Here is a 7,774-nt window from a genome sequence, read left to right as displayed (position 1 = left end):
CTAATCACTTTCTTCTTTAATCACATTGAAGCAGAGCTGGCTTCTATTGTAAGCATAAGAAAGAAAAAAATCTTCTCTACCCTCTTAGGTTCAGTGATGGGGGTGTGTGAATTAAACTGACAACAGACAGATTAACAAGAGAAAAATCATACAAATGTTTGCTAAGTCATGTGTATTCATGGGAGCACTCAGAGGATGGAAAAGGAATAGGGAGAAAGGGTAATTATGGAAAGCACATTACTTTTTTTTTTTTTTAAGTAGAAATGCGGTTTCTCAATGTTGGTCAGGCTGGTCTTGAACTCCCAACCTAAGATGATCCACCCACCTTGGCCCCCCAAAGTGCTGGGATTACAGGCATAAGACACCACGCCCAGCTGGAAAGCACAATACATTTTGGAAAGATAAATAGGCCCTCAGGAGAACAGACAGAAGGTAGACAGTCTTGTGACAATGTCTTTCTGGGTAGGATGCCAACTTCTCTGAAAAAAGATGAGAGTTGCTCCTGGGAGGGGATTTATAATAACTGAGTTCTTTTGGTAGGCTCCTCCTTTAGGCAGGTAAGGAATTTCAGGAATTCAAGTGCCTTCAACTCAATAGTTACAATAATCCTTATACCAAAGTGGCGTATTTTGAGGCGGCATTTCCTGATCCTCTTCGCTAGAAACCAAAGAATCCTAAAGATAGATTTTGCTTTCTTAATTTATCTATTTAAATGCTTTTATGGACAGTAAAACCAAGGTTAGAAACATTAATTTTTTAAAAACATTAATTTTTTAAAACATTTTTTAAAAACATTAATAACTGGACTAAGCCTTAAATGTGTTCATGTACAGTTCCTGCCCAAATTACCCCCAAATCGTCACTTTCACAAACCAAAAAGCTGCCCAGTGTCGTCACATTCTGCAAACTACAGGAGCTGTCAAGTCACAAACAAAGCTGCAGGTGAATCCTACTGGCAGTCATGAAATATGTGTTAATTACCAGCAGAATCTGATACTGAAAAAATAATGTTTAAAAATCCCCTCATCCTTCCCAGCACCCATGGCCTCTAGCTTTCATGGACACCCTATTAGCAAAAGGACATCCATTTGTTTACCCATTTCTGGTTGCTACTGGTGCGCCTGAAGAATTGATGTTTGCGTTACCAGCTTTCTGGCTGCTATGTTGAGACATCATCAGATTATAAATGTACTTGGGTGTGTATCTACTTTAGGTAAAGATGGATATAAAAAGTAATAGAAGAGTAAACAAGGCAAGCTTTTCTAGTATAAACTGGAGCACTAAAATCTAACAGGAATGGAGAATCCCATCTGTTTAAAACTCTAACAAAGAAGAGGGACAGTTTGAATGAGTGTGGAGAAAACTGAGGTGGTCACCAGTATGCCAGTTCCATTTCTGATTCAACTGAAGCCTTTACTTAGTCATCCCACCTGCTTTTAGATTTCTCCATGTGCCTAGAAAGTAAGTTTCCTTTTACGGGAGCTGTATTGATCATTTCTGATAAATTAACTAAATGAGATGAGTTGTTCATTTAGTAAAATGCATTGTCACTTGCTCATTGGTGCAAGAGATATTTGTGCACATTTACAATGTTCGAGCAAGTGCACCTGGAGCATGAAGGCAAATGACAGCTCCTCAGTTCCGGCTGCTGGGAGGATGCACTCTAAGAGGAGAAAAGAGGTGAGCACAAAACTAGCCATGCTCAGGGCAGAGCATGGTCAGCATCAGAGGAGAGTTAGAAAGTTAGAGTGTGTAGGTTGATTCCATATCAACCTAGATGCCCATCAATGACAGACTGGATAAAGACAATGTGGTACATATACACTATGGAATACTATGCAGCCCTTAAAAAGAATGAGATTATGTCTTTTGTGGGAACATGGATGAAGCTGGAGGGTATTATCCTTAGCAAAATAACACAGGAACAGAAAATCAAATACTGCATGTTCTCACTTATAAGTGGGAGATAAATGATGGTAACTCATGACCACAAAGAAGGAACAACAGACCCCTGGGGTCTACTTGAAGGGGGAGGGTGGGAGGACGGAGAAAAGCAGAAAAGATAACTATTAGGTACTGAACTTAATGCATGGATGATGAAATAATCTGTATAACAAACCCTTGGAACCTGAGTTTACCTATATAACAAACGTGCACGGGTACCCCTGAACCTAAAATAAAAGTTAAAAAAAAGAAAGGGTGGTTTCTCTGGGCAAGGAACGGTTCCCACCAAGAGGTGATATTTGAGCTTTAACGTCCAGCAATGCTTTCCACAGGCAGAAGCCAAGGTCCAGGCACAGAGGCGGTTAATTCTCTAAAACAAAAGCACAAACAGGGATAGCATCAGCTGCTGCAGAAGTAGCTGGAGAGGACACCGGCTGAAAGAGGAGGGCACAGCTGTCTCGTGGGCCCCGGCCTTGGCCGTGTGCAGGGGAGCCCTGGCCTCGACAGTCCCACTCCACTACCACCTTTTCTTTGCAATTTCCAAGACCGGCAGCATTTTAAAGCATGAGTTAAATATAGGTAAATGTGTGAGTCAATGAGTTCACAAGAGCAAAAAGGGCCAAACAAGGATTTCAAATCTTAATTGAAGGAAAACAGTCAATAACTGATTCCTCTACTCTCTCAAATCAATGGAACATTTAGCAAAGAGTTAAGCCAAGCTGTCTCATTCTAAGAGTTACACACCAGTTACATTCTGAACCACATCCATGTTCAAATCTGAATTGATCTCTAATTCCAAGCACATAATGCATGAAGTACTTTTGTTTAAATCTTATTTCTTTGTTAGCTTAAAGAAACCCATACAAGGGAAGGCAATTGAAAATTAATCATGTCTGCTGAGATTACAATGATCACAGGTAGTTTGCCCATTTCACTTTCTCCTAAGTGGTCTTTTATTTTTTCAATTTCACTATTGAATAGTCATGAGTTTTTTGTTTTGTTTTGTTTTTTAGATGGAGTCTTGCTCTGTTGCCCAGGCTGGAGTGCAGTGGTGCAATCTTGGCTCACTGCAACCTCCTCCTCCCGGGTTCAAGCAATTCTCCTGCCTCAGCCTCCAGTGTACCTGGGACTACAGGCGTGGGTCACCACACCTGGATAAGTTTTGTCTTTTTAGTAGAGACATGTTTCACCAGGTTGGCCAGGCTGATCTCGAACTCCTGACCTCAAGTGATCCACCCCACCCACTTTGGCCTCCCAAAGTGCCAGGATTACAGGCAGGAGTCACCATGCCCGGCCATGAAATCTTTTTTAAAGGACATCAGTGATCTAGTATTTTTATTTATTGCAAATTGTAAAATAAAATTTGTACTTGATTATAAGTTTTTGTAAGATATTAAATTTTTTGAGAATAGAAAAACCAAATGAATAATATCCTAGAATCAGTCAAATTATTTGATATATAAATAAAATGGGTTTTGTGAGGTATCTGAGGAGCCTTGCGGAAGCTGTGTGAGAGGCGTTTATATTTATCTAATGGTTTCTTCTTGTGCGTTCTTCTTCATGGCAGATTGCGGCTGGAGAGCAGCACAGGTATGGACCTTGCCGGAGGTTCATTTTTTGTTGTGGCTTTTGTTATTTTTAAGACATTATTTGACCAAGAAGCATCAATTCTGAATCAGGGCAATGACTTTTCTCACTTTGGATTTATTGTGCCCTTATTTATTTAAGATGAGCTGAAAGAGGCCACCAGCAGAGGACACCCAAGAAGTCCTTACAACTGGTAGAGGAAGCGAGGAGAAGACAAAAAGGGGAAAATGCCCACCCACCCCACACTGCTAAATCTGTGAGATGACTGGTTTTTTTCCAAAATGAAATTAAAATTGAGGTGGGAGAAGAATCTTAGTGAACCAGAATGTTTCTAAGAAATTCGGACTCAGTGGCTACTGTGAATGTGTAGCTCAGGTAGGTATCCCTGACCCAACGGTGTTTCCTGGTGCAGCGGGGCTGGCAGGGGCAACGTGGGAGGCAGAGTTTTCCTCACTGCAAGAGGGAATGGAAGAAGACACACGCCTGCAATTGCTGGGAAAACCAAACCCCAACTGGTTGCTCTGACAGCCTGCTGTCCTGACAGTCTGTCCTCAGGAACAGCGGACAAGTCCTTCCGGGGTGGGAGCTTGACAGCCAACAGCCACAATTGCCTGAGTCACGGTGCCGGTGACAGGCAGGCAGACCCCTTTGAGGCACTACTAAAGTCTTTTTGTGGCCAAATAGGCAAGTCTTTTTTCTAATACCATATATATACACATACATATATATGTATGTATATGTGTGTGTGTGTATGTGTGTGTGTGTGTGTGTGTGTATATATGTATGTATTTGAGACAGGGTCTTGTTCTGTCTCCGGGGCTGGAGTGCAGTGGTGTGATCAGGCTCACTACAGCCTCAACTTCCTGAATTCAAGCAATCCTCCCACCTCAGCACCCCAAGTAGCTGGGACTGCAGGTGTACAGCACACCCAGCTAATTAAGTTTTTTTTGTAGAGATAGGGATTTGCTATGTTGCCTAGGCTGGTCTCAAACTCCTGGACTCAAGCAGTCCTCCCAGCTTGGCCTCCCAAAGTGCTGGGATTATAGGCATGAGTCTTTGTGTCCAGCCAAAACTATAAGTTTTTTTAAAAAACATAATTGTATTATTCCTCAGATTTTTTAAATTGCAAATGCATAGAACAGAATCATAACAATTGAGGAAAATAGTAAATCGAAGGCTGAAAGAAAAATGTCAGAAGAATCCACTTCAGGTTGACTTGGCTGTCTTAGTAAATGACAGAGCTGGAGCACTGTCATCTTGGACAAACACTGCCACTTTAAGTTCTAGCTCCCTTTCTAGCCTCATGCATTTCAAGGAAACCACTTCTCTTCTAACAACAAGCAGTCGGAAAGAGCAGACAGTAAAATACAGATAAGACAGCTCAGGCACAGAGGCAGGTGGGGGAAAGTCTCTTGGGTAACTCCCAAATTTCACCCTCACAGAGTGGGCCCCAGTAAAACAGTGGGCCTGAATAAGAACATTCTTTTCTCTTCACGTGCACTAAGATAGGGAAGCTAAAAGCAGAACTCGGGGGTGGGGTCGGGGGAGGTGTATGCCTGCAGCCACAGAAAGACATATGGGAACAGACACACAACTCTCCCTCCCGGATAAGCACAACAAAAAGACACAGAAGCAGTCCAAGCCTCTAATAAATTTTCCCTCCCTGAATCCTTAAAAACCCATAGTCTATAAGAGAAAGTGCCTCTGACCTCACTTGGCCAGAAGCCCCTCTCAGGTTTATTCTCTAAAATAAACCTGTCTTTGACTGTCAAGCCACTTTTCATGTTTCTTTCCTCTTTCTTTAATTCTTACAGTAAGGAGAACTTTGGAGCATCGGGACTTTTAACTTTGTCTTTATATATTTCTATCTTTGGGCACAATGAGTATGTATAATTTTATAATTTAAAAAATCAGAGAAAGCTTTAAGTGAAAATTGTTCTTTTCTGTGATGCCTGAAGAAGGTCAGTTGCACAAGGCGGAATTTTCCATGCTCTTCTATCAGGTCTGCAGTAGCAGAAGTGTGTGTGTGTGTGTGTGTGTGTGTGTGTGTATTGGGGTGGGAGGAACAGCTTAAAGTCAGCTAAATGTGAGACAGCTCTGCGTCCTTCCAACACTACTGGTAAACAAACACATGCCATGTCAACATAGTCTGTTGGAAATGTATAGTTTGTAGTCTAACCATATTAAAGAACCAGTCTGCAGGATGAATCCCCTTTAAGCTACATGAAAGCCACCTAGATGTGCACCAGTCTACCATCCCTGGTGCATTACCCAGCTGCCAAGTGTCCTGAGAGGGGGATTTATAATTTGTCCACAATACCAAGTACTTGAAATTTTTTCTCTCTCAATTTCCTGAACAAATCAACAACACTAACAAGCTGTACATACCAGAGTAGGCTAGCAATGCTCTGGAAACAATAGCAGGCTCTTTAGTCCCAGCTGAAGGAACAAGTCTTTCAGTCTCTGCAATCCCATCTGGGGATGTTATTGGTGCTATTACAGTTAAAGAAATCCATGCATTGCAGAACAGTTAAGAATATGAAACACTGGTCTGTAGAATGAAAGAGTGACTCAGGATGTTTTGATCAACCCAATCAACATGAAGCAATCTAAGTACCCAGGGATGTTCATGCCAGCAAGCCCAGCACAGCCCCACCAAACCACACAGGATGCTTCTGTTTATGCATCCCATGAATGTGGTCCAAAAAAGACAAATGGTACTGATTGGAGTCTGTTTCATTAAAAACTGACTCTGAAGGAGTTTCTCATAGAGAAAGATCAGAACCATTTTGAGCTTTGGAGAATTTGCTTGGCCCTGGAGGAGGGGCTGGCTTGAGAGAGAGGGAAGTGAGCAGGGGGCCCTCCGGCACTTTGCAAAGCCCAGGGTAAGTGGGTTTCCTTCTCTTCCCTCCTGCTCACCAGTCTCTCCTTCCTCTTCCTCCAGGGCTGGCAGGGCAGAGGTGACACCAGTGGGTGTCAGCTGACCCTGCTCCTTCCATGTCCAAGTCTTCCCTCGTTCTGGGTGCCCTGCCCACCCCTCTCCCACCTCTTCGAACACTTCATGCCCTCCATTCTCCTCGTTAAAAAATCCCAGTAGCTTACTATGGAGCAAATGAGCCATCTCCAGTTGCCTTGCCATGCTCACCCTAATGGTACTGACTGTGTTTTACAGCAAAAGTAAAATCTTCAGCCAACATCACTAAGTACGTACACATGGGGTTCAGTGCTTGGGGAGGTTACAGAAAATCGAGACATCAGGCGATTCCAGCCAGCAATATTCCCAGGCCTCCAATACCACTGGAAACAGGCTCCCCTGGGTTCAGAAAGCACAGGACCATTTCTTAGTCAGCGATCTTCGTGTAATTAGAACTCGCTCTGTCCCTTCATTTCCCAGCTCCTCATTTATCATCCTAACCAGATCTATTTTCAAACAAAGGTAAGTATAACCTAAAAACTACACACAGCAAAATATCATTGGTGTGATCACAATATTCTCCCGTGCAGCTGGCACGAGGCGCTACATTAAAAATATTGAGAACGCATTTTTCTAAAATTCTGGTAAATATTTTATTGTGGATGTGTGAGTTTCTTCTGGAAGTTGCTGGGCTGCAAGCCCAGATACGTATCCCTAGAAAAGGAGATAACTTTTTATCTCCACAAAGTATATGCCTGCTGTTGAGAGTAGGGAGATAAAGTCATCTCTTTAGTGCGGCTTTGACTATAGCCCTGGCTGACCCCTGAATCCAGTTGGCCTGAGAGCATCATGATTTGTAACAAATATGAAACTATGTGAGCTCATCTATTCTTCAGTTTTCTTTAATGGACACTTCCACTCCTCTCGATGTCTCTCCGCAGACCCTGGGATGACACAGAAGCGGGCGCTCATTGTCCTTTAAGTGGATGAACGAGGCCCTTTGTTTCAAGTCTCTGTCTCCTGTGTGCTGAGCATGACGACACTGCAGATGAGGAGAGCCACAATGGGCAGCGAGTGTCTCGGAACTCTGTGGCTCCATTGTCTCCGCGGTGCTGGGCTACAGTCAAGCCATGCTCACCCTTGCAGGACTGCACCAAGGGACGAGATGTGACAGTGACAGAGGATGGCCAAGACCATCTTACTGAGTGCCAGGCACAGGCCTCGGCACCTGCTGTGCTCTGTCTGGGGAAGCAGGCACAGAGAAGAAGTGGGCACAGAGATGAAATGGCCCCATGGCGGTCCCTCCCCAAGAAGGGGGTGGACCTGGGG

Source organism: Macaca fascicularis, chromosome 4, assembly GCF_037993035.2.
Source record: "Macaca fascicularis isolate 582-1 chromosome 4, T2T-MFA8v1.1".
NCBI classification, from domain to species: Eukaryota; Metazoa; Chordata; class Mammalia; order Primates; family Cercopithecidae; genus Macaca; species Macaca fascicularis.
This window is presented reverse-complemented; position numbering follows the sequence as displayed.